Here is a 27,653-nt window from a genome sequence, read left to right on the forward strand (position 1 = left end):
GTGGGAAGCCTTTCCCTTCTCCATGGGATCTTCCCAACCCAGGGATCGAACCTAGGTCTCCCGCACTGCAAGCAGACTCTTTACCAGCTAGCTACAAGGGAAGCCCTCCTGGGCCATAATCACTCATGAGTTCTGTAATTGTTCCCACGGGGATCACATTCTACACAAGCATGCACATGGGTGCAGGCGCACATACACACACACACTCGCTTCTCGGCCCTTCCCTCAGCCTCTCTGAGGCCCATCCCTTAGATGATGGGCTTCTTGGTATAAGTGGACACCCCCCACACCCAGAGTCACATCACCAGCCTGCTTTCTTCACCTGGAAACCTCCTTCCTCTGTCCCCCCACCTCATCACAGACCCTGGGCAAACCTGAGCAGAGGAGGGAAGGACCCCCAACAACTCGCATCCCACTTCACTGTCCCAGCCCCAGCATAAATCCCTGCCTCCTGCCACACCCAGGGCAGGCTGCGGCCAAGCTGGGTGGAGGGAGGCTGGGCCACAGAGCTAAAACACCAAACCAGGCACTGAAGGCCAGTGACCTAAGATGCCACCTCTGACCCTCAACTAGTGCATCAGCAAGAAGCAGGGCCGAGTCACTACCAGCGATCGACCATGACACCCTCGTTCTGAGAAAACAGACCTTCCTTATGGCAGCCCACAGAGTACACGCGGGGACCACCCTCCCGGTCAGCCTGTGCTCATGAGCATGGCTGGCAGAGACAAGGCCAGGACCAATAAGCCACCCCCTTTCCTGCCAGTGAGCTCAGCCTTATTACTTTGCTTCATTTTCAGCTCATCTGAAAGAGCCTCATTTGAGGTCCCTAGAGGATCTTAAAAGTGTTATTCAAACATTAGCTCTGACACGCGGCCTCCCCTCCTTAGACATCACCCGCCCAAGGCAACACTTTGCTGCCTGCTTTTTGGTACTGCCGGGGAAGAGCAGCGGCTTCAATCTGCCACGTGGCACCACGGGCCCTGCCACCTCCAGCCCTCCTCAATCTGGACTTTCCCCAGCTCCCTGCCTATTTTAGAGGTGGGACCAGGGAAGGGACTCAGTATTTCCCATATGACAGGCATGCCATCTCGTTCAACCTCTGCTACAACCCCAAGGGTGGCATTATTATTCCTGCGTCATCGATGCAAAAACTGAAGCTGAGCACCCCAGCCAAGGTCACCTCGCTGGCACATAGCCAGATGAGGCCAGGAACCCGCGACTGCTGAGTCCCACGGCTTTTCCAACCACTCACGCCTGCCCCAGCATGCTCTGCCCTGCCTGCAGCTCCGCCCGCCCTGAGCAGAGATGGGCAGCCATCCTTAGCTACCCCATGGCATACAACCCCGAGCCTAGGCCCAATGGAAGGGACAAGACAAGAGGGGGCTGCAAAATTTGGGGCTTCTAGAAGAGAAGGAAAAATGAAAAAATGAGGCAATGCTAAGAGCTGGTTGCAACGCCCCATTCTGCCCTGCATCTTACAGGGGCACCTACAAAAAAGAACATGATCAGAGCTCAACAAGAGGCCAGGTGGGAGGATGGGAGGTCGAAAAGGAGGAGATATGGGCTGTGTGTTAGGGAAGTCAGAGCTAGAAGGCCTTGGTCTTTACAGGTAAAGAAACTGAGGCACGTGGAGGGGAAGGGACCCACCCAAAGCCACGAGTGAGTCTGTGGCCACGCCAGATCCCCTGACCCATAGGTTAGTTTTCCCAGATCTGGAAGAATGAAGGGCCTGGAGCAGATGCTGCTTGGGATAAATGAATAGTGAACGAACGAGGGGACCCGTCACCTCCAGAGCTGAAGAAGAGGAGCACAGAAGCCTACGCAGTGCTTCCACGGGGACCCCAGTCTCACTCTAGTCTCTCACTTCCATGGAGAAGATGTAGGCAGGAGGGAGGCCCCTCCATTCACCAAAGCTCAGGCTCTACCAGGAGCCAATCACAGCCCCGGAAGGAGGCAGAAACTTTGGTTCCCCTGGCAACGCAGACAAAGGCCTCTGCTCAGCACAGCAATCAGATGGAATAGGATGCAGACCATATTCCACCCCATTCACTCAGGGCTCTCCGCTCCTTTTCTCATAAGGAGGGAAACAATCCCATCCTTCTGGTTTTAGCTCCCGACCTCCAGCCACACCTCTGGGCCCATCTCAGATCAGAAGGAGGGGTAGGGATGGGCCTCTGAATTGGGGGCTTAGGGCAGCAGTTGAGCCCTATCCTATCTGGGGACAGGGGGTGCTTCCCAGGTGGCTCAGTGGTAAAGAATTCATCTGTCTCTGCCAATGCAGGAGACTCAGGTTCGATCCCTGGGTCGGGAAGATCCCCTGGAGGAAGGCATGGCAACCCATTCCAGTATTTTGCCTGGAGAATCCCCATGGACAGGGGAGCCTGATGGGCTAAATTCCATGGGGTCACAAAAGATTCAGACAGGACTGAGCAACTACACAGTAACAACCACCACCATCCTGTCTGCGGGGGTCCTCTCTTGCCAGGTGTGCACCCCTGAGTTGAGCCGGGGGCCTATGTGGACATTCCTCAGCACATCAAGCCCTCCCACCCCTGACCACTCCCCAAAAGGCCATGCCAGCTGCCTGGCATGGAGCCACAGGAGTGCCAGGAAGGGCGGCACATGGCCTGGCCCAGACCCAGCAGTAATTCACAACTGGATCTGAGCACATCTCATCACCTTCCTCCTGGAGTCTCATTTTCTCCATCTGTAAAGTGTAAAATCTAAGACCTACGGTTCTTTGGAAGAATGGCTCCCTGTCCACACTCACCAAAAAAAGTCTGAGGAGAGGACACAGGAAGGAGCTTAACTTACACCACTTTCAAAAGGTTGCCTGGGGGACTTCCCTGGTGGTCCAGTGGCAAAGACTCCAAGCTCCCAATGCCGGGGGCCCAGGTTCGATTTCTAGTCAGGGAACTAGATCCCACATGCCACAACTAAGACCCGGCACAGCCAAGCAAATAGATTAATATAAATGTTAAAAGAAAACAAAGAAAGCAACGTTGCCTGGCCCTTGGTCCAGAGTCTGGGAACGCATAAAACATTCCCATTCACTGGAATTGTCTCTTTGTACACACTTCGAGAAGACGAAAGAAAATCACAAGAAAACTGATGGACTCTGAAAATAGCTTCCAAATACAACCTCCGGCTCAGCCACCTCCAGGCCAAGCCAGAACATCCCCGCTCCCTCATCCAGACTCCAGCCCAGCAGGGACAAGTATGTGCAACGTCCCCACGGAGGGATCCCTTGTCACTCAGGGAGGAGTCAATTATTCAGAGATTTCAGGAAGACTTTCCACATCGAGAGTCAGAACAAAAAGAGAGGTTTTTCAGGAAGCTTCTTAATTCTCAGAAAAGTCTAACTATTGGGTCCAAACCTATGTGCATTCACTATGCTTTCAGCTCTATGATCCCTCAAGCACCTAACAAAAAAAAACCTTAAAAAAAAAAAAAGATAGAAAAGGGCATTCCCTGGAGGTTCAGGGGTTAGGATTCCAAGCTTTTACTGCACAGGGCTCAGGTTCAATCTCTGGTTGGGGAACTAAGATCCCACCGAAAAGGAAGAAACCCTGCAGCCCTCCAGGATACAGCGGCTTCCCTCACCCCATCGCCCCACACCCATCAGTCCCTGCACTTTGTCCACTCCTCCTCATCACCCACTCTCTTATCTGTTCCCTCTTGTCCTTCCTGGCACCCGAGTTTAGGCCCATCCTTTCTCACCAGGGCCACCCAACAGCCTTCCCACTGGCCTCTGGGCTGCAGCTTTCCCCTTCCAACCCATCCTCCGGCCTCCAGAAATTAGATCACATCATTCCCTGAAGTGGCCCTCATCGCCGTCCAGACAAGATGCAACTCCTGGCCCATGTGCTGCAGGATCTGGGCCTCTCTGTGGTCTCCTTTGTTTTTCTTGTTGTCCCCAGCATGCACAGCAAGCTTCCGCCACTCCAAAGCACTCTCCTGTTTCACATCTCTGTTTTTTTCTTTGCATTCGTAGTTCCCTCTGTCTGGAATGCCCTTTCTGAAGCCCCCAGCGTTGGATGGAGATAACAGCCGACTTTCCTGAGAGCTCAATGTGCACCAGGCTCTCTGCTAAGCCCTTTGCAGGCACTACTTCGTTTATCCTCACCAAGACCCTGTGAGGCAGGTACTTAACGCAGCCTCTTTACGGGTGAAGAAAAATGGGATCTGAGATGCGAATGAAGCTGGAAGAAGTCACATGGTTGACAAGGGGAGGAGCTAGAATAGAAATCCATATATCTGACTCTGCTTTTGTTCAGTTGTTCAGTCGTGTCCGACTCTTTGCCACCCCATGAACTGCAGCACACCAGGCTTCCCTGTCCTTCACCATCTCCCGGAGTTTGCTAAAATTCACGTCCATTGAATCAGTGATGTCATCCAATCATCTCATCCTCTGTCACCCCCTTCTCCTCTTGCCCTCAGTCTTTCCAGCATCAGAGTCTTTTCCAATGAGTCAGCTTTTCACATCAGGTGGCCAGAGTATTGGCGCTTCAGCTTCAGCATCAGTCCTTCCAGTGAATATTCAGGGTTGATTTCCTTTAGGATTGACTGGTTTGATCTCCTTGCTGTCCAAGGGACTCTCAAAAGTCTTCTCCAGCATCACAGTTCAAAAGCATCAATTCTTTGGCACTCAAGCCTTCTTTATGGTCTAGCTCCCACACGTATACGACTACTGGAAAAACCATAGCTTTGACTACATGAACATCTGTCAGCGAATCTGACTCGCAGGTGGCCCCGTCCTCTTGCCCCACCCCCAGCCAGGAACAGCGCCACTATGGTGGGGAGCAGAAAGCACAGTTTGTCCCCAGCAGCGCCCCTTCTTTCTGGGCCTTTGGGAATAATCTGCCTCCGAACGCCTCTGGGGAGGGCCAGCCTGTTCCTCTCTGAGTTTGCCTCCAACCCTGCACTCCCGCAACCACACAGCACCACCTCTTCAAGTATACAAAGAGTCTGAGCCCCCAGCTCAGGAGCAGAGCTCTGGAATTAAAATTACTGGCCCATCAGTGACTCTCAGCAATGTTTTTCAGAAAGTCAAAACTCTGGCTTAGGATCAAGGGACCACCACAATCTGGTACCAGCTAATCTTTTCAACCTTAATTTCTCACTGCATCCCTGCCCCCATGGATGTGTGTCTTAACCACAATACACTGGTATTTACCACCCTGCCGTGTTGGTTCTCACTAAAAGTTGCCATTTACTAAGCACCTGCTAAGAGTCATGCCCTGAGCCAAACACTTAACTAGCATCTTGTGTCCCTAAAATTCATTCATTCAATTATCCAGCACATACCTACTTAAGATCTTTCAGGTGCCCTGCAATGTGGAGCAAACATGAGGTTAAAAATGGAAGACAGGGACTTCCCTGTGGCCCAGTGGTTAAGAATTTGCCTTCCAATGCAGGGGACGCAGGTTGCAGAACTAAGATCCCACATGCCACGGGGCAACTAAGTCTAAGTGCTGCAACTACTGAGCCCAGACCTTAACTAGGACGCCCAGGTGCCACAACCAAGATCCCACAGGCCACAATTGAGACTGGATGCAGTCAAATAAATAAATAAATGTTTTTAAAATATAATAAAAGATAAATGGCTACAAACTGTGATAAGCATTATGAAGAATTATGAGGTGGAGGTAGAGAGCAGTGCAGTGGGGCTGGGGAGGGAGGTAACTAACCAAACTGAGCTGTAAAGAATGAGAAGGATCTCAGACAGCAAAAAGCCAGGGAAAGAGAATTCAAAGCAGAAGGAATCAGTTCACTTCAGTTCAGTCACTTAGTCGTGTCCGACTCTTTGCAACCCCATGGACTACAGCACGCCATGCCTCCCTGTCCATCACCAATTCCCAGAGCTTGCTCAAACTCATGACCATCGAGTCAGTGATGCCATCCAACCATCTTATCTTCTGTCATTCCCTTCTCCTGCCTTCAGTCATTCCCAGCATCAGGGTCTTTTCCAATGAGTCTGTTCTTTCATATCAGGTGGCCAAAGTATTGGAGTTTCAGCTTCAGCATCAGTCCTTCCAATGAATATTCAGGACTGATTTCCTTTAGGATGGACTGATTGGATCTCCTTGCAGTCCAAGGGACTCTCAAGAGTCTTCTCCAACACCACAGTTCAAAAGCATCCACTTTCTTTATACTCCAACTCAGCTTTCTTTATAGTCCAACTCTCACATCCATACATGACTACTGGAAAAACTATAGCTTTGACTAGATGGACCTTTGTCAGCAAAGTAATGTTTCTGCTTTTTAATGTGCTGTTTAGGTTGGTCAAAGCTTTTCTTCCAAGGAGCAAGCGTCTTTTAATTTCATGGCTGCAGTCACCATCTGCAGGTCCTGGGGTAGGGAAGGATTTGCTAAATCCACAGAGAGAAGAAGTAAAGGACCCAGGCTCAGGATGGCAGCGGCTGGAGTAAGCCCCCCTCTGGGTACACTCTCTCCTTCTGCTTGAGCCTGATAAGGGCAGGCCAGATTATAAAGACAAAAACCCTTGGGATGGAGACAGGCTACTTGCTAGTATGTTAGCTGATCCTATCACTGTCCCCAGGAAGCAAGCAAGGCTTGAGGCCCTCATTCTGTCCCTCAGAACCGGAGGCACTTGGTACGCTATGACTCGCCTAAGGGTAGAAAGAACACGGCGGAGCTAAAACTAGAATCATGGTACGTGGCTGTGAGGATTACTGAGCTGAAAACCCTGCTGTACTGATGAAGACACTGAGGCCCAAGAAGAAAAAACGATGTGCCCATGTTCACATGCTGAGTAAGCGGTGGAGCTAGAACCAGGAGTCCCAGCAGCTTCCGCTTACGAGCTCCCCACGCAGCCTCCCTTGAGAAAGACGGCCAAGGGGACAAAGGTGAGGCTGGCCTTGGGGGGGTCGGGGGAGGGAGGCAAGGACAGGGCAGCCCTGCCTCCTTCCTCCCGCCCCTCTCCAGCTCCCAGCCCTCCCACTGCTTGTGGGTGCAGCAAAACCTGCTAAACCAGTGCCTGTGCCCGGGCAAGCGGCAGGGCACAGAGTTAGAGAGGCACACGCAGGCTGCAGACACCAAGAGCTAAGGGCCACGGTGGCTTCCCTGGAGGCCCGCGGTTAGGACTCTGCGCTTCCCGTGCAGGGGGCCGGGCTCAATCCCTGGTTGAGGAACTAAGATCCCACATGGCACAGTCAATAAAAGAGAGAGAGCTAAGAAACAGGGAGGACACAGAGCAGCTCCTCTGAGACGTGCCAGCCAGGCCACATGGGCACTGCCCCGGGGCCAGCAGTGAACCGGTCTGTCGCCCAAAATCAGCCACAGCTGGCCATCGGGCACAAAGCCCTGCCCTCTGCTTCCCCTCCCGCTCCGGACACTCAACTGTCAGCTATCAGAGCCACCAGACAAGAGACCCAGGAGCTTAGCTGGGAGGACAGGAAGCAGGGAAACGTGACAACTATGACGAACAAACACGTCTCCACCCCCAGCCACAGCCACCAGGACTAAGTCCCGCCACTCCTGGCCTTGTCGGGGACACATATGCTCTCGAGGGACATCCTGCCCTCCCCCCAGCTGCAGTGACCAAGTGCCAGGAGACAGCTGAGCACAAGTCATGACTGTTGGGGGTGGAGGTCACAGACGGGCATGCCTCGGTAGCTCTGGAGCCCTGAGACTCTTGACACTTGACTCTGCTCTGTACCCCTGGGACTCCTGACACTCTGGAGCCCTGAGACTCTTGTGGACCTGGGAAAACCTGCCCTCTGGGGCTTCCGTCTCGCTGCCTTTCCCGTGGGGTCACTAGGTCAACTCCATCGTTTCAGGGAGCCTTGAAATGTTGCTCTCACCCCCCGACCACTGCACCTCTCACCACCTCCTGCCCAAAGGAAAACATAAGAAGTTACCCCCGCCGGTGGGCAGGGCCCCCACTGGACGGGGCTGGCCTCTATGTCAGGGGGCGCCTGGCTGGAGCCTGTTCTCTCAGCACTACTGCCAGCCAGGCTGGTGGGGTCCCCTGGGCAGAGTGTGGGGGAATGGATGATTCTATCAACTTTTCCCAAGTGCTCGGAACCCAGTTCAGAAACCACTCTCAAGGCCTATAAGACCAAGAAGCCACGCTCTCAGCAAGAAGGACCTCCAACATCAGTCTGGGCCTTTGATCTTGGGACACATGGGTCAGGCAGGTGCCCCACAAATGTCAGGGACTATCCTCATATCTCAACTGAAGGCAAAAGGAGACGATAAGATGGTTAGATAGCATCACTGACTCAAGGGACATGAACTTGAGCAAACTTGGGGAGGACAGGGAAGCCTGGTGTGTTGCAGCCCATGGGGTTGCAAAGAGTTGGACACAAGTTAGGGACTGAACAACAACAACAAATTCTCATATCTCAACCAATCCCCTCCCTTGGTAGATGGGGAGGAGGCCCAGGGAGAGTCAGGGACCGGCCCAAGGTCACACAGCAAGGCCGCAGCAGAGGTAGAACCTCTGCCCAGACCCGACTCCCAGTCCAGGGCTTCCAGCACCTGCCGTCTCCTATGGCACAGACGATTTCCCAATATCAAAATCATGCATTCCACAGAGGAACCTAGAGATACCTTCCTCGCCACTGCTTGGAAACCGCCAGAGACTGGTACAAAGTTCTGCCATTCGATACGGATCATGTGTGTACCTGCTGTGTTCGCTTCTGTGTCCCAGCATGTGGGTCCGTGCATTGAGTACAGCACGGATTCAGTGCAAACTGGCTGACCGACTCAAGGCTCAGTGGAGGTGAGTTCCCTGGCAGTGTAGTGGTTAAGACTCCATGCTGACACTGCCAAGAGCCTGGGTGCAATCCCTGGTCAGGAAACTAAGATCCCACAAGCCATGCAGTACCGCTAAAAAAAAAAAGAAAAAAAAAAGACTCAATGGAGGAATGACTGGAGGCAGAATCCACTCCGAGGCCCAAGCGCTGAGGGTGGGAGTAGAGCTGGGGGTGGCAGAGCAGGAAATAGCAGAGAGAGGCAGAAAAAGCTCAGGATCCAAACAGGTTGTGTAGAACACGCAGGGACACTGTGGGCCCACAGCTTCAGAAATTCTGGGCCCCAAAGCTAGACAGGTCTCCTCCAATCATCTTGAACGTATAGACCTGAAGACTTGTGTGCATGTTCCTGTGACTTGGCAAGGCCACCAAGCCAGCCACTCTGTCGTTTATTCGGTCACTTGCTCCCTTGCTCTCCAAAACTTACAGGCTGAAAATCAGTGTTGGTAACAGTTGTCTCCAATTTGCCAGTCGGTGCTGCCAGACCCCGGAGAAGGCAGTGGCAACCCACTCCAGTACTCTTGCCTGGAAAATCCCATGGACGGAGGAGCCTGGTAGGCTGCAGTCCATGGGGTCGCTAAGAGTCGGACACCACTGAGCGACTTCACTTTCACTTTTCACTTTCCTGCATTGGAGAAGGAAATGGCAACCCACTCCATTGTTCTTGCCTGAAGAATCCCAGAGACAGAGGAGCCTGGTAGGCTGCAGTCCATGGGGTCGCTAAGAGTCGGACATGACTGAGCAACTTCATTTTCACTTTTCACTTTCCTGCATTGGAGAAGGAAATGGCAACCCACTCCATTGTTTTTGCCTGAAGAATCCCAGGGACAGAGGAGCCGGGTAGGCTGCAGTACATGGGGTTGCAGAGTCAGACACGACTGGAGCGACTTAGCAGCAGCAGCAGCTGCCAGACCCAGAGGCTGATCCTCACAGCACCTCTGACCAGGAGTTGAGCTCCTAAAGTGTGAGGACCTGAGCTGAAATCAGGGGCAAGCCACTTCTCCTAAGACTCACAACCGCATTTGTAAAATAGAGATGGTGATGCCTCCCTGCCCTCCCTTAGTGAATGCTCTGAAAGTCATATACAGTGATGGATGTGAACATTCCTTGTAAGCTGTAAAGTGCCAAAGAGATAAAAGAGATTATTCATAACAATAATATTGCCATCACTAGCCTCACTGGCCCCCAGAGAACTTTGTTGTTCAGTTGCCAAGTCGTGTCCAACTCTTTGCAACCCCACGGACTGCAGCACACCAGGCTTCCCTGTCCTTCATTACCCCCCAGAGTTTGCCAAAGTTCATGTCCATTGAATCAGCGGTGCCATCCAACCATCTCATATTCTGTTCTCTTCTCCTTCTGCCTTCAATCTTTCCCAGCATCAGGGTCTTTTCCAATGAATTGGCTGTTTGTATCAGATGGCCAAAGTATTAGAGCTTTAGCTTTAGCATCAGTACTTCCAATGAGTATTCAGTGTTGATTTCCTTTAAGATTAACAGGTCTGATCCCCTGACTGTCCAAGGGACTCTCAAGAGTCTTATCCAGCACTACAGTTCAAAAGCATCAATTCTTCGGCACTCAGCCTTCTTTATGGTCCAGCTCTTACATTAGTACGTGACTACTAGAAAGACCATAGCCTTGACTATACAGAACGTTGTTGGCAATGTGATGTCTTTGCTTTTTAACATATTGTCTAGGTTTGTCATTGAGAATTCCTCTAAATGTCAGTGATCATCATCATTATTGCCACCAACAATAATTAACACCTATCAGTTGAAAACGGCAACCCACTCCAGTATTCTTATCTGGAGAATCCCATGGACAGAGGAGCCTGGTGGGCTACAATCCATGGAGTAGCAAAAGAGTCACACACGACTGAGCAACCAACACATAACACATCAGTTATGAGACACTTGACTCAGACACTTGTATCTCAGGCACAGTCCTCTGCTCATTGCCTGCTTTCTCCCATTTCAGCTCCATAACCTCTGAAGTGAGAACTATTATTGGGTCCATTTTACAGATGGCAAAGCTTAGGCACACAGCAATGAAGTATCTCATTGAAATCCACACAGTAGGTGGTGGAGCAGGGGTCTACACCCAAGTCTATCGTAGTCTGGAGTTCCAGCTCATTCTACTGCCTGGTGGGAGCCTGTTGCCTTGTTAAAGCTACTCCCCTTTACCAAAGCCTGTTGTGGCACAAAGTGATATCACTTCTCTGACCCTTGCAGCAGGAACCCCTGACATGGGTAGGATTGGCGGATTCTGTCCTCCCTGTTTGACAAATGAGGCAACTGATCTCTAGGAAAGCTTGTCAACCATGTATGTTAGGCCACTGATCATAGAACAGTAGGAATATAAAGGACTCAGGAGAGTGGATCCAGTGGGGGAAACCGAAGCCCAGAGAGGGAAAGAGACATGCCCAGGTCATTCATTCAAACCTTTCCCAAGACCTGTGCATATGTAAGACACATATATGAAAAAAGCAGTGTGGGGTTTCCTTGGTGATCCAGTGGTTAAGAATCCACCTTCCAACACAAGGGACTTAGGTTCAATCTCTGGTCAGAGAACAAAGATCCCATAGGCCACAGGGCCGGAGAAGGCAATGGCACCCCACTCCAGCACTCTTGCCTGGAAAATCCCATGGACGGAGGAGCCTGGTAGGCTGCAGTCCATGGGGTCACGAAGAGTCGGACACAACTGAGCGACTTCACTTTCACTTTTCACTTTCATGCATTGGAGAAGGAAATGGCAACCCACTCCAGTGTTCTTGCCTGGAGAATCCCAGGGACGGGGGAGCCTGGTGGGCTGCCGTCTGTGGGGTCGCACAGAGTCGGACACGACTGAAGCAACTTATCAGCAGCAGCAGCAGACCTCCCTGTCCATCACCAACTTAGTGGCCACAGGGCCACTAAGCCGTGTGCCACAACTGAAGAAGCCCTCACGTGCCTCAATTAGAGAAAGCCCATGCCCCTCAATGAGAACCAGCACAGCCAAAAAACAAAGAAAAAGAAAAGAAAGCAGTGTCTACTCTTCTAGTTTTCTAATGCTGCCTCGCCGCCACCCCCGCCCAATCCCACCTTTGCATCCAGGGCCAGCCACTGCCACCACTTCCCTAGTCTTAGTTCCCAGTTTAGCAAATGAGGAAACTCCCTTGGCCAGTAAAGAGTTCTAGAGGCCAACACAGCTGCCCCAGGACCACGTAAAGCCCTGGAGGCCAGTCCCTGTGCCCTGCTGCCCCCAATCCAGGGAGGTCTGGAGGTAAAGACAGTGCCCACGCTGTGTTCACAGGGTTCTGCCACCATCACCACTAATTCCAGAATCTGGTTATTCTTAGCAAGCCCCGAGCTGTAGTCCCCAGCGCTCCTAGGAACACGGGGCTCCTCCCTGGTTTGGCCCAGATGCCACTTTTCTGGGAAAGGCCAGGGTGCCCCTAGGAAGAATTTCTCTGTGGCAGAAGTGGAGCAAAATGTAAACACTCAGCGGACACTGTGTTCCACTTAGTGCAACAAAGTTGTGGACTGTCTGGGAAAGGGGCCCACCACGTGAGGCCAGCCCAAGCCCAAGTCTCTTTCTAGCCTTGTCTCTCTAGCTTCTCTGAATGCAGCGATCGTTTAGGTCCCTGGCCTCAGTTTCCCCATGTGCAGGCTGAAACATGAGCCTCCAACACCTTACAGAGGGATCCCTCCTAACAAATGGCTAATCTCTTCCATCTTGTCAGAAGAAAAAGGCCAACCTCTTATGTCAGCGGAGACTGGCAAGAACAGCAGTCTGGGGCTGAGCTAGGGAATGCTCAGATTTAGAACTGGTGAGGAAGGTTTTTTTCTGGGGCCTTAGGAAGCTTTGGAATGTGTGAATTGGGGACATGACTCCCACGTTTTGGGCCAAAAAGGGAGCCCTAGAGGCAGTGCTTAGAGCCATCAGCACTGGGCAACAGGAAGAAAGGTCCTAGACACTGGTTTCTGTCTTCCACTTCTGCTCTGCCACTCACTAGCTGTGTGACCTTGGAGAAGTCACTCACCTTCTCTGAGCCTCAATGAACCCATCCACAGAATGGGGATAAATATAGCCTCTGTGCCTTCCCTTTCAGGATTATGGGGAAAATCTGATGAGATGATGAATAGAAAAGTCCTAGTCCCGCCCCATGAAAGAATTCCCCCTCCCTTCTCCACCTGTTGCCCCTAGCGAAATGCTGGAACCCCTCTAAGAAGGGTTGGAGAAATCCAGGGATCCCAGAGACAAGAGGGGCCACAGAAGGAATGCTGAACATCTGTGTCCTGTCTGGATGACATTTGTGAAGCCTGGCCCCCTCCCCGAGACAGCCCCTCTAGCTCTCAGGCAAACAGCAAGCCAGGGAAAACAGTCTGTATTCACATCGGGAAGAGGCTGAGGGGCAGACAGGGGAGCCAGAATCAGCATTTCTGAGCCATCGAGATAATAGGAGTCGCAGGGAGGAGGCTGTTGGTGGTCGGGCAGGGGAGGGGTGTCGTCCTGTTGAGTCTCCGCCACCTCCATCCCTCCCGCAAAAACCAGTGATGTCACCTTTCATGTGACAAGTCTAGCTGTGTCATTGTCTTCCTCTGTAAATGGGGGTGATAACGCCCCTGACACACCGTGAGTCCAGTTCAATAAGCGCGCCTGTCATTCTCCCATCCTTTGAAACCTGTGAGACTCCCGGTACCAACATCATCTTCCTCTCATTTTCCACCTGAGTTATTTGAAGAAAAAATCTGAAGGCACTTTCAGGACAGAGCCCAGGCTCTGAGGGCGTAGTCCATCTGCTGACAAGGTGGATGAGATCCGCGGTGTGTGGAAGGGGCAGGGGGAAGGAAAGGGGCCTCTCCATGGGATGGAGGTCCATGCTTCAGCCTGGGGAGGGGATGGAGAGTCCTGCTGCTCACAAGGCTCTTTCCAGAAACAGTCCTGGTTCCTTAAGCTCATTCTGCCTGGAGGGAAGCCTCTCCTCTGAGCAAAGGACTGCAGGGGAGCACTCTTCCCATCATTTGCCCCCAGGAATGAAGGGCTGACACCTGTTGGTGCCCACATGGTCTTTTCTACCCTCTACATGGCGCCTGGGAGAAAAGGTAAGAGACCTGGGCACCCAGGTGCAACTGGAGATGATCAAACCTCTTCATATCTCTGAAGAGAATAACACGGAATGGGGTGGGGGGGGGGGGTGCAGGGCTTCTGTGAAGCCTGAAAGATGGCTAGCTTCCCTGCCCCACCCCAGCTCTTTAGTTCTGGCCAGACTGAACCACTCCAGCTTCTCCCTTCCAACACCTTTTCCCAAGCAGCTCCCTCTCCTGGAGAGCCCTCCCTGAATCCACTGCCCCAGTCCAGCCCCTTCCAAAGCCTAGAGCCCATGCCTTCTCCTCCAGGAAGCACATTCTGGCTGCTGGGCCCCAGGGCCCCAGGCTGCCCCTTTCCCCTGGGTGTCAGTTTCCCATCCCTCTCCGACAGTGATCTGCACTCTTGGCTGTGTCTCAGCCACACCTGCACACGTTGATTTCCCCTCTGTGGGGCATGGAGCTCACAGACATGAACTCAAATGCCACCTTTGCCACTTGTTAGCCACCTGATCAAGGGACAGTCACTTCTCCTCTCTGAGCCCCAGTTTCCTCTGGAAAATGGTGAGAATAATCACACCTATTCCATAGAGTTGTTGTTGCAATTAAATGAGACAATGACCATTCAGGGCTCAGGACAGAGCCTGGCACAGTGTGAGAGCTCAGGAACGTGACTTATTTGCTACGGTGACCTTTCAGGTAGGTACATGAATGATTTTTCTTTGTATCTCCTGAAAGGCCTACCACAAAATCGTGTGTGTGCTTAGTCACTCAGCCGTGTCTGACTCTTTGTGACCCCATGAACTGTAGCCTGCCAGGATCCTCTGTCCATGGAATTTTCCAGGCAAGAATACTGGGGTGGGTTGCCATTTCCTCCTCCAGGAGATCTTCCCAACCCAGGGATTGAATCTGGGTCTCCTGAACTGCGGACAGATTCTTTACCGACTGAGCCACCAGGGAAGCCCACAGAACCGTATACCAAATGGATTTCTGTACAGGTGGATCTGCATGCACCCTGAGGAAGCCTTTCCCAATGGCACAGTAGAGAGTAACCTGGGCTTGGCTGCCTCTGCAGGTCACAAGCTGTGTCACGGGGCAGCACGCAAGTAGACATAGAATCCACTTGAACTTCTGATCAGAGGCAGTGGACATAGTGATCAGAGGGTGGGCTCTGAAGCCAGACTCCTTGAACTTGAACCCAAGCTCCTCCTCTTACTCAGTATATGACCTTCACTAGCTGTGCCTTGGTTTTCCCACCTATAAAATGGGGAGAGTAATTGTACCTACCCAAAGGAGCATCTGGAGGATTAAATGAAATTACACCTGAAAAGCAATAGAGGGACTTCCCTGGCAGTCCAGTGGCTAAGACTCCCCACTCCCAATGCAGGGGGCCCAGATTTAATCCTTGGTCAGGGAACTAGATCCCACACATTGCAACTAAAAGTTCACATGCCACCACTAAAGACCCCTCATGCCACAGTGAAAATTGAAGATTTCAATTTAACTAAGACTCAGTGCAGCAAATAAATAAATACTAAAAAGAAAAGAAAGGGAATAGAACATGCTCTTCATAAGGAGAGTAACTCAATAAACATTACCTATTGTTTTCATTGTTGATATTTGTTTTCCTGTCACTGAAGAGGAGGGGTTATGGTTCCTTGCAGGCCTATAAGCTGCTCATTTTCCTATAACCCAAGATTCCACAAACATGCTTGTATGTTCTCATGGCTCTGTCTGCCCAGTAGCCTTCCACTCCTCCTTCTTCTAAGGAGAGCTCTGCTCCTCCGTTTGCTACACAAGAAGGCACTTAACCCAGGCCTGGTCACCATAGGGAACGGCCCTAATCCCCTAGCAACAATGACTGAACCAATCAGAATCCTTACCTTGGGTTGATATATAGATCCTAGTAGAAAAACTACCATCATTCAAAAAACTAAGATCATGGCATCTGGTCCCACAACTCCATGGCAAATAGATGGGGAAAAACTGGAAACAGTGACAGATTTTTTTTCCTTGGGCTCCAAAATCACTGCAGATGGTGACTGCAGCCTTGAAATTAAACGACGCTTGCTCTTTGGAAGAAAAGCTATGACAAACCTAGACAGTGTATTAAAAAGCAGAGACATCACTTTGATGACAAAGGATGACAAAGGTCCACATAGTCAAAGTTATAGTTTTCCTGGTAATCATGTACAGATGTGAGAGTTGGACCATAAAGAAGGCTGAGCACTAAAGAACTGATGCTTTCAAATTGTGGTCCTGGAGAAGACTCTTGAGAGACCTTTGGACTGCAAGGAGATCCAACCAGTCAATCCTAAAGGAAATCAACCCTGAATATTCATTGGAAGGACTAATGCTGAAGCTGAAGCTTCAATACTTTGGCCACCTGATGTGAAGAACCTTCTCATTGGAAAAGACCCTGAGGCTGGGAGGGCTTCCCTTGTAGCTCAGCTGGTAAAGAATCCGCCAGGAGACCTGGGTTCAACCCCTGGGTTGGGAAGATCCCCTGAAGAAGGGAAAGGCTACCCACTCCAGTATTCTGGCCTAGAGAATTCCAAGCACTGTATAGTCCATGGGGTCACAAAGAGTCAGACACAACTGAGCAGCTTTCACTTTCACTGAAGCTGGGAAACATTCAGGGCAGGAGGAGAAGGGGCAACAGAGGATGAGATGGTAGGATGGCATCAAACAGACACGAGTTTGAGCAAACTCCAGCAGATAGTGCAGGACAGGGAGTCCTGGTGTGCTGCAGTCCATGGGGTCCCAAAGAGTCAGACACGACTTAGTGACGGAACAACAACTTTCTGTTTGGGTTGCTGAGCTAGGGCAGTGGTCAGCCATTTCCTCAGAAGGACAAGAAAGGAGAGACAAGCTGTGATGGAGACAGATGGAACATCTACCTGGTTTCTCATCCTACAATTCCATGAACTGCCCGGGATCCATTCAAGTCCTTTTCTGGTTTAAGTCACTTTGAATACAGCTTTTGTCACTTGTTTCTGAAAAAGCCAGGTCCAATTATATAGGCCCTAACCAAGATACAGTCTGAGCTGGCCGTGGGCAAGGCAGGGCCGCAGCAGTATTAAGGCTGCTCCTGTGTGTTCCAGCACAATCTCTGTTATCTGTGCTACAAAGGACAGTCTGCAAAGCATGTTCTCAAGAATCATCCTGATCCCGTGGTCTTCAGACACTGCCTCCCAGAGCCCTAGGAGCCTGCAGAGGCACCTCCAAGAACACCCATGGGGAGACTTTCCTAGTGGTCCAGTGGTTAAGAGTCTGCCTTCCAATGAAGAGGACGTGGGTTCAATCCCTGGTCAGGGAACTAAGATCCCACAGGCTGCAGGGTAACTAAGCCTGAGCACCACAAGTGGAGAAAGCTGGCACGCTACAGCGAAGACCCAGCACAGCCAAAAGCAAAACCAAAACAGCCATGGAACAAAGGGCAGTAGGAGGGCAGCAAGATTCTAGGTAACTGCTGCAAATTCAACCACAGTGGTTCTGTTTCAAATGCTTATGTATCGGGATTCTGCTGCCTCCAAAGATGTGAAATACCTGATTCTAATGGATGCTCAAAAGAGCATTAAGAGGTAACCAAGGCTGATGTGTCTATCTCCATTCTCCAAAAAAGAAAACCGAGGCCCAGAATGGGAAAGTGATGAGACCAAGGTCACAGAGCAAGTCAGTGTCAGAGCAAAGACTTGAATGCAGGGCTCCGGACTCGCAGGCAGAATGAATTCCACTGCACCAGGCTGCCCGCGAAAGTCTATCATCTCTCACACTTCCTGTGTCCTCTGGTAAACTGATGGCGGCTAGTATCTTCTAGCGCATGCGTGCTAAGGCACTTCATTCATGTCCAACTCTGCGACCCTATGGAATGTAGCCCACCAGGCTCCTCTGTCCATGGGATTCTTCAGACAAGAATACTGGAGTGGGTTGCCATTTCCTCCTTCAGAGGATCTTCCTCACCCAGGGATCAAACCCGAGACTCTGGCGTCTCCTGCACTGGTAGGCATGTTCTTTACCACTAGCCCCATCTGGTTCTAGAGTCTCACCTTTCTCAGCTCTGACCCCTCCAGGATCGCCTGCCTCTGAACCTGGCTCCTTAGAGGGCTTCCAGAAGCTCAAGGAACTTGTGGAATAAATGTTATGACCCAAACTCGACCTTCTCCACCATACACACATACACTCAGTTCCCCTTCTCCCCACCCATTTGCCCAAATGTCAGGCAAAGCCCAGAAGGCCGCCTCCCAGGAACTCATAATCCACCTCCTCTGTCCGAGCTGTGCTGTGACTGCAGACAGAGGATTCCTTGTTCCCAGTGCTTCCTGCCCGAGACCTCCATGGGGCCCGCGCGCTGGCCGGAAAGAGCCAAATCGTTCCTTTCAACTGGAGTTAAAGCCACCTGAATCCCTGCCACCCCTGGGAGCAACATGCTCCCAGCTCTGCTTGGCATTTATTCTATCTGCCCTGGTCTGCCCAGCCCCACCTCAACACCCACAGCCGCTGCTGCCTACACACACACACACACACACACACACAGGAGTTCCCCTAGGGTACAGAGAGAGGTGCTTTATGTCTAATCAAAAATGAAAACCAGAGTGGGATGTCCCTGGTGGTCCAGCGGTTAGAACTCTGCGCTTCCACTGCAGGAGGCGTGGGTTAGATCCCCAGCTGGGGAACTATCATCCTGCATGCTGCATGTGCGAGGCCAGAAAACACAAAAAGAAAACAGAGGATTCTAGAACCCTGACAGTTGTGCCTTACTAATAACCCCACAAGGACATCTGCCTATTACTTCGCGATCTCCCCGACCAGTATAACTTCTTGGCTCAGTTCCCTCTCCACGCCCTCAACGTGCCAGGGTCACCAGGAGGTGGAAAGCCGCTTTGACACACCCCAGGCCAGTGGTTTGTGAAGTATCTTGCACAGAGCTCAGGACAGTTCCACAGCATTGTTGGAGGGCTTCCAGAAGCTGAGGAATTAGCCAGTTAGAGTTCCCCAGGCTCACCCCAACTTTGACCACAGCTTCCACTCCTGTACTGTTTTGTACAGTGAGATTCTTTGGGGTTCACTTGAAAAGGAGATTTCACTGCTGGAAGATTTCAAAGCAACTCTTTCACCCTGACTCCACCTCTGCCCTACCCTGACAATGTAGATATGACCCCGAGGCCAACAGAGAGGGAGGTAGCTGCCCAAGGTCATGGAGGAATCAGTGGCAGAACCAGAATGAAAACACTCCCTTCTGAATCTAGTCTACAAACTCCAAGCGGTTAGCAAAAGAAAACCAGGGCCTCAGGTCAGCGGATCTGGCTTCTAGGTTCAAGGTTACTCACCCCCAGGCATGGTGGATGGATAAGCGATTTGGGCAAAGCACGCTGCCTAACACAGAGGCACTTAACGAGTATCCATTTCAGTCCCTTCCTCAAAATAAGCCCAAACCAGAGAGAACTCTCAACACTGCCCCCGTTTTTCAAGCCCACCAGGAATCTGTAGCCTAGACAAACTCTCCCACCTCCCCAGCAGTAAAATACATTAAAATAGCCTGAGGGCTGAAAGGTCAATTTGTCCAACCTGAGCAGAGGAGGCTGGGCCTCTGGAACACTCACCCCGGCTCCGACCACACCAGCTCCCCGGGCGGAAGGACGGCAGTCAGACACCTGGAAGGAGCAGACAGCGTTAGCGCCTCCGAACTGAGTTTGTGGACCCAGCATGGAGTTGGAAACTGAGAGGCTGGCATTTGACTCTCTGAGGAACCTTCAGGAAGTTGCTGAACCTGTTACACAGAAAGGCCCGTGTGACTCTGCGGAGCCAAAGGGAAAGTAACAAATATGAAACTGGAGCGGCCTGCAGGGGCCAGGCCAGGAAGGGCCTCAAAGGGTAAGGTAAAGAATTCGGTCTCGAGAGTCTAAAAGCAACGGGAAACCATTGACCTGCAGGGTTGAGAATGGACTGAAAACAGGCCAGAGTAGCTTTAGGCGTGTGAGTTGGAGGCTGCTGTGGTTGTCTGGGGGCACATGATAAGGACCCAGGCTGGGGTGGGAACAGCAGACCTGGAACCTGGTGGCTGGATTCCAGAGCTCTTTGAGCAGTGGTATCCCCAGAAATGACCTTCCCAGGTAGTGCCAGTGGTAAAGAACCGGCCTGCCAATGCAGGAGACCTAAGAGACTCGGGCTCAATCCCCGGGTTGGGAAGATCCCCTGGAGAAGGAAATGGCAACCCACTCCAGTATTCTTGCCTGGAGAATCCCATGGACAGAGGAGCCTGGCGGGCTACAGTCCATAGGGTCGCAAAGAGCCGGATAAGACTGAAGTGACTGAGCACACATGCACACATGCATTCCCAGAAATCATTGGTGGACCAGATCTGGGGGATAAAGAAGAGAAAGGTCTGCCTACTCCTCAGGTGCCCCTTTCACAGCAGTCCCCTGGTCTCCACCCAGGACAAAACATAGCCACTGTTCTTTCAACCTGGCCTATCCTTACCTCAGTTTCCCCATCTGTAAAATAAACATGGTTGGACTCAGGGGTCCCTAAGGTCTTCATAGCATTAATATTCTGTTCTGAACTAATTCATTCAGTTTTGGGTTTTTTTTTTTAATATTTACTTATTTGGCTGCATTGGGTCTTAGTTGTGGCATGTAGAATCTTCATCGCATCACGTGGGATCTTTTGTTGTGATGCACGGGCTTAGAGCAGGGATCAAACCCACATCCCCTGCATTGTAAGGTGGATTCTTAACCACTGGACTACCAGGGAAGTCCCCACCCACAGGTTATTGAAGCCCATTTTTAATCATCTTTCAGCCCCAACTGCAGGCCTGGCCTAGTACATGGTGGGCAGAATCACTGGAGGAGAACCCTCGGGTCCCCTGGATTCACATACTCAGAACAGTAACCTCCAGGTTGGATGAGGTGTTTCTGCTTCACATAGAAAATAAGAATCAAGCAAATGGGAAGATCACCTGGGCTGAGGCTGAAACAGCAGGAGCAGGCGCCTTGTTCCTGCTCCCCCACCCAAGAGGCCTCAGGTCAAGGGCCTTGCAGCTATAACATCTGTCACCCAGTAGCTTACAACCTGTTTCCCCATCTACTGTTTCCTGAAATCCAGTTTCAACCTGGGGGATCAGCTACCAAGGGACCTGGGAGGCAGTGCAGTGCAGTGGTTTAAGCTGGGACTCTGCAGCTGGGTTGATCCCTGGGTTAGGAAGATCCCCTGGAGAAGGGTATGGCAACCCATTCCAGTATTCTTGCCTGGAGAATCCCATGGACAGAGGAGCCTGGTGGGCTACAGTCCATGGGGTCACAAAGAGTTGGACATGACTGAGCGACTAACACTTTTACCTTCTGCAGCCATGCAGACCTGGTTTGAATTCTGGCTTTACCACTCTCCAGCAAAGTGGCTGGGGGAAAGTCACTTCTCTGAGCCTCAGTTTCCTCATTTGGAAAACAGGAGTAAAAGCGTCCACTTCCAGGGCTAAAGGGAGGATTCAATGAGACACTGCCTGTGAAGAACTCAGCAAAGTTCCTTATCACAACAACCCAGGAGACAGCATCCGCCATTTCCAGATGTGGACCCTGGGCCCCCAGAAGGTGAAAAGACTCACTGAAGAGCATTAGAGGATCCATGCTGGAGTGAGACCCAGAGTTCAGGTTCTTACCCGCCAGGTTGTACACTCATTCACCATTTGGGTTCCTCCCTGTGGCTCAGACGGTAAAGAATCTGCCTGCAATGTGGGAGACCCAGGTTCAATCCCTGGGTGGGGAAGATCCCCTAGAGAAGGAAATGGCTACCCACTCCAGTATTCTTGCCTGGAGAATTTCATGGACAGAGGAGCCTGGGGGGCTACAGTCCATGGGATCGCAGAGAGTTGGACACGACTGAGTGACTAACACTTACTTTTTAGATGAAGATGTTATGACTAAACATTACAATGACTTGACCAAAGCCATAGAGGGAACTCATGGTAGAAGAGGGATTTGAACCTAGGCCTTCTTGATGAAAACCCCATGATCTCCCCTATGGTTATCCAGAAAGTAGACATGATGGTAGAAGAAAGTAGAAGCTGCAGATTTCAGGGCCCTTTAAACCTGGAACAGGGACAAATGCAAACCAGGCAGATGGAGTGAGGGTGGTGATGAAGCTACCTTGAGAGGAAACCAGAAGGAGCTGATGAAACAAAAGCCTCTTTCTCAGCAGCCCTCACCGGGGACCGGGCAGGAGAGGAGGGGCTGACAAGCAGGGCCATCCATTCCGCCAGGGCTGAGCCGAGGGCCGGATCTAAACAAACAGACACAGTTCCAGCTTGGCCACCAACTTGTTGACTGATCCTGGAGAGGTCACACACACACACACACACATACACACACTCAGGTCTGTTTCTTTAGCTCAAGAAGGAGACACTATACTGAATGGTGTCAAGATCCCTTCCAGCTATGGAAGACTAGTCATAACCATTCCTCATGAATGCCAGACTCTAGCTCAGGCTCTGCTCTCACAAACCCCCAAAGGGGGCCTCTTAACAATGGCTCCCATATTTCCACAACAGGTATGGGAAACCTTGCATTCAGCCTCTGGCTATATAGCCTGATCACTTTCCCTCACCTTTCTCATCTGTAAAATGGGCTCATATCTTTAGCCTGATCACCTACGGAACCCAAAGAACCAAGGAGTTTCCCCAAAGCCTAGCAATCCCCAGAGGTACTGAACAAAGCATCCCTGCAGTGCCCACCCCAAGTCCCACCCTCAAGCTTTTTTAACTTCTCCTTTCCCTCTGGCCCCTGTCCCATCTGGACCAAAGGAAAAACTGAATCCAAGCTCATGGATGCAACAGCGGTAGCAACAGCCCTGAGGACTAGCAGTAGAAGGAGCCCCCGTCCCAGCTAAGACTCTACTGTGCATATGTGCCAGGCACTGTGCTGGCACAAAGCTGCACCTGGATTCTATCTCAGGTCATCCCCTCCATCAACGAGGTAAATCTCACCCTTAGTCTAGCTCACAGATGATAGACTAAGGTTCAACCAAGTGGAGTGACCTGCCCAAGGTCACACTCAGAGCAAGTGAGGAGCATGGCCACCCAGACACAGGCTCTTCATTTGACACTAGAAGCCCTGATTTTATCCTTGAGGCTGTGGAGTTATTCAGGGTAACATTCCACCATGGGGTGTGGACCCAGATATAGGGGGGCAGTGAGTAAGGGGATATCTGGCCTTTACTCTCACCCCAAACCTCCCCAAGTAACTAATCTTTGCAGTTTTGTACTATTATCCCAACATGTCCAACTCAACTCTCAAGCTAGAACAGTTTTTATCCAATCAAAATATAATGCAAGCCAAATATGTAATGTAAAATTTTCCAGTAGCCACATTTAAAAGAGTACAAAGGAATGGGTGAAATTAATTTTAATGGTATATTTATTTAACAATATCAAAAGTATTTTTGAGGGAATCCCCTGGCAGTCCAGTGGTTAGAACTCTGAGTTTCCATTGCTTGGGACCCTGGTTCAATTCCTAGTTAAAGAACTAAGATCCCACAAGTCATGCAATGCAGCTCCCCCCACCACCCAAAAAAAAACCTTAAGTATTATCGAAATATTTTACAATCTTTTTTTTTCATACTAAATCTTCTAAATCCAGTGTATACCTGACGCTAAATTTTCATCAGGTATTTAGAGTCTCTTAACCTTTACAATTGAAACAGTGTTTTCACAAACCTAAGTTCACAAACAGACACAGATGTTTTCCAATAACTCGAGTATTCTGTTTAAATTTTAAGTTATTTAAAATTAAATAAGATTGGGAATTCCTTGATGGTCCAGTGGCTAAGACTCCACGCTCCCAATGCAGGGGGGCCCAGGTTCCATCTCTGGTTAGGATACTAGATCCTCCATGGTGCATCTAAGTTTGGAAGCCTCAACTAAAGATACCTACACGCCACAGCTAAGACCCGGCACAGTCAAATAAATACATATTTTTAAATTAAATACGATTACAACTTCTGTTTCTCAGTGGCACTAGCCACATTTCAAGTGCTCCATAGCCACATGTGGCTACTGTATGGGACAAAAAAGTTCTAACAGTCAAGTCCTAGAGGGTGGGGCTGGTGGCCTCCCTGCCCCTAAGCCAGAGCTGAACCTCCTAAAGTAAAGTCGAATGTCAACAGAGCCAGATTTACTCATTCCAACCTCATCTCACACGCTAGTAAAGTAATGCTCAAAATTCTCCAAGCCAGGCTTCAGCAATATGTGAACCGTGAACTTCCTGATGTTCAAGCTGGTTTTAGAAAAGGCAGAGGAACCAGAGATCAAATTGCCAACATCCGCTGGATCATGGAAAAAGCAAGAGAGTTCCAGAAAAACATCTATTTCTGCTTTATTGACTATGCCAAAGCCTTTGACTATGTGGATCACAATAAACTGTGGAAAATTCTGAAAGAGATGGGAATACCAGACCACTTGACCTGCCTCTTGAGAAATCTGTATGCAGGTCAGGAAGCAACAGTTAGAAATGGACATGGAACAACAGACTGGTTCCAAATAGGAAAAGGAGTATGTCAAGGCTGTATATTGTCACCCTGCTTATTTAACTTATATGCAGAGTACATCATGAGAAACGCTGGGCTGGAAGAAGCACAAGCTGGAATCAAGATTGCCGGGAGAAATATCAATAACCTCAGATATGCAGATGACACCACCCTTATGGCAGAAAGTGAAGAGGAACTAAAAAGCCTCTTGATGAAAGTGAAAGTGGAGAGTGAAAAAGTTGGCTTAAAGCTCAACATTCAGAAAACGAAGATCATCACTTCATGGCAAATAGATGGGGAAACAGTGGAAACACTGTCAGACTTTATTTTTGGGGGCTCCAAAATCACTGCAGATGGTGACTGCAGCCATGAAATTAAAAGACGCTTACTCCTTGGAAGGACAGTTATGACCAACCTAGATAGCATATTCAAAAGCAGAGACATTACTTTGCCAACAAAGGTTTGTCTAGTCAAGGCTATGGTTTTTCCCGTGGTCATGTACGGATGTGAGAGTTGGACTGTGAAGAAGGCTGAGCGCTGAAGAATTGATGCTTTTGAACTGTGGTGTTGGAGAAGACTCTTGAGAGTCCCTTGGACTGCAAGGAGATCCAACCAGTCCATTCTGAAGGAGATCAGCCCTGGGATTTCTTTGGAAGGAATGATGCTAAAGCTAAAACTCCAGTACTTTGACCACCTCATGCGAAGAGTTGACTCATTGGAAAAGACTCTGATGCTGGGAGGGATTAGGGGCAGGAGGAGAAGGGGACAACAGAGGATGAGATGGCTGGATGACATCACTGACTCGATGGACGTGAGTCTGGGTGAACTCCGGGAGCTGGTGATGGACAGGGAGGCCTGGCATGCTGCGATTCATGGGATCGCAAACAGTTGGACATGACTGGGCGACTGAACTGAACTGAACTGAACCCCCTACAGAGCCTGATGTTAGTATCTATCTCAGGTGCCTTTATACTCACAGTGCGGGTGACAAAGGGATCAGTGTGCCCATGCTCCGAGGGTGGCATGGGGACTCAGAGAGATGGGTGACCAGCCCAAAGTCACTCAGCTTTGACCCACAGACTGTCTGACTTGGAACACTAAGCTCCGTTCCTAAAGCCTGGCAGGGACCTGGTCTCAGGCACAGGCTTCTAGAGGAATAAACAAGCCTTTACCACTAAATCCCCCCACTCCGCAAGTCTAGTGGCAGAATATGCACTCAGTTGCTCAGTCATGTCTGAACTCCTTATAGCCCCATGGACTGCAGACCAGCAGGCTCCTCTGTTCATGGGATTTTCCAGGCAACAACACTGGAGTGGGTTGCCATTTCCTTCTCCAGGGGATCTTCCCAACTCAGGGATCGAACCTGAGTCTCCTGCATTGGCAGGCAAGTTCTTTACCCCTGAGCCACTAAGGAAGCCCAGAGAGTGTCCCCTAACAGGGGTTAAGGATTAAAGGAGAGGGAGTAGCGTGGTCTGCACTAGGCGGTGGTCCTGTATGTGGGGCTTAGGCCACTAGGGTACCGTTCCCACCCGCCCTCCCACTCTTACCCGGCAGGAGGCAAAGCCAGCAAGGTCCACTGGCTGCTTGTCCTCTGGGTTGGGTCCCCCGAGGCTAGCTGCCATGCCCTCCCTGACATCTTGCCCAAGAACACTCACCCAGAGGCCCCTGGACTAGGGCCAGAGACTGTACTCACCTCCCAGGGTCACCTCAGCTGGAGTCCAGGGAAAGGGTCCAAGAGGCAGTCCACCCCCACGCCCAGGAGGAGGGAGGAGCAGGCCCAGGAGGCAGATTCCAGAGGAGGGAAAGGGTGGCAGGGATAGGCCAGAAGAACCTGGGTGGTTCCACCTGTCTCCTGGGGAGCACGGCTAGCATTCAGCCCCCGCCCTTCAGCCTAACCGGGCGAAACTCTCACCAGTTATTAGGTTTAACAATTAACTCTGGTTTCCACTTCAGCAGGAGGCAGTTCCAGCAGAAAGTCCCATCTGTGGTAGGGGGACTTAGAAGGGGATAGAGAGGAAGGGGTTGGAGTGAAAGGGAGAAAGAGGTGGTTAGTAAAGCCACCCACCTCCTCCTTCCCATCCTACCAGTTTGGGGCAACTAGAGGGGGGTGGCGTAAGTTCCATAAGGTCAGGGGCAGTGCCTGGCACATAGTAGGTGCTCAATAAATTAAAAAACATTTTTTTATTTATTTGGGTGTGTTGAGTCTTAGTTGCGGCACATGGGATCTTTCTTTGTGGCAGGTGGGCTCTCTAGTTGTGGTAGGCCAGCTTAGTTACCCACCCCCACCACCCCCCTGGCATGCGGGATCTTTGTTCCCTGACCAGGGACTGAACCCACGTCCCTTGCCTGGTAAGGTAGATTCTTAACCACTGGACCACCAGGGAAGTCCCTAATAAATATTTTTAATTAACAAATAGGTGGGTGGGGTGATAGAGGAGAAGTGTGTGTGTGTGTGTGTGTGTGCACGTGCACACACGCGCCTGTGCACACACACACACACTCAGTCATGTCTGACTCTCTGCGACCCTATGGACTGTAGCCTGCCAGGCTACTCTGTCCATGGGATTTTCCAGGCAAGAATACTGGAATAGGTTGCCCTTTCCTCTTCCAGGGGATCTTCCCCACCCAGGATGGAACTCTCATCTCTTGCATCTACTGCTTTGGCAGACAGGTTCTTTATCAATTGAGCCACCCAGGAAGCCCCAAATGGAGGAAGGCAAAAGTTGACTTGTCCTGGGTCCTTGCTAAGACCAAGCTGGGCTGAGGACCGGGAGGGCAATCACCCAGAACATGCCAGGAAATGGCTCTGAAGTCCCCCAGCCCTGGTGCTGCCCTTCTGAGCTGTGACCTTTGTAGCACATTCTTGCCCATAAACAAGGGGTGACAGATAACACTACGGTGTCATGTACAGGGCTATATGGAGCCAGGCCCAAGCTGCTGGTGTGCTCCATACCGCTGTAACACAGTCATGTCTCTCGCTGCCTGGCAACAGCTTCTTCTTCTCAGGCCACCCCCTGAACTCCCCCACATCCCAATATTCCCCTGGATCCCACCTATGTGGCCTTTTTTTCTTTCCGGGAAGAAGGAAAGCCCAGGATGATGACGGTTCCAGCCCACTCACATCCCACCCACCTGGGATCATACTCACACCCTAGCAACGGACTGCTCTCATCTGGCGTTCGCTTGTCATTTATACACCCCTCCTTGGGCCCCCTCCTCACCCTCTTCCTCCCATCCCCTAACCCAGGCCTACAAAGGACTGTAGCCCACCCCAGGCTGGTGTGGAACTCACTGT

General features: G+C 50.9%; 1 protein-coding gene across 2 annotated transcripts in view; it reads right to left on the reverse strand.

The window, feature by feature from the left end:
* Nucleotides 1-27,653, reverse strand: part of EPB41L1 (erythrocyte membrane protein band 4.1 like 1) — a 137,606-nt gene that overhangs the window by 98,472 nt on the left and 11,481 nt on the right. Inside the window, exon 2 of one of the 2 annotated variants that reach the window (XM_006072456.4) lies at nt 19,447-19,497. The exons of the other annotated variant lie outside the window; for it this stretch is intronic. The gene's annotated coding sequence lies outside the window, so the exon portion shown is untranslated. The remainder of the gene's footprint in view (nt 1-19,446; nt 19,498-27,653) is intronic. 2 annotated transcript variants of the gene reach the window in all.

This window comes from Bubalus bubalis, chromosome 14 (genome assembly GCF_019923935.1).
Source record: "Bubalus bubalis isolate 160015118507 breed Murrah chromosome 14, NDDB_SH_1, whole genome shotgun sequence".
Lineage (NCBI taxonomy): Eukaryota > Metazoa > Chordata > Mammalia > Artiodactyla > Bovidae > Bubalus > Bubalus bubalis.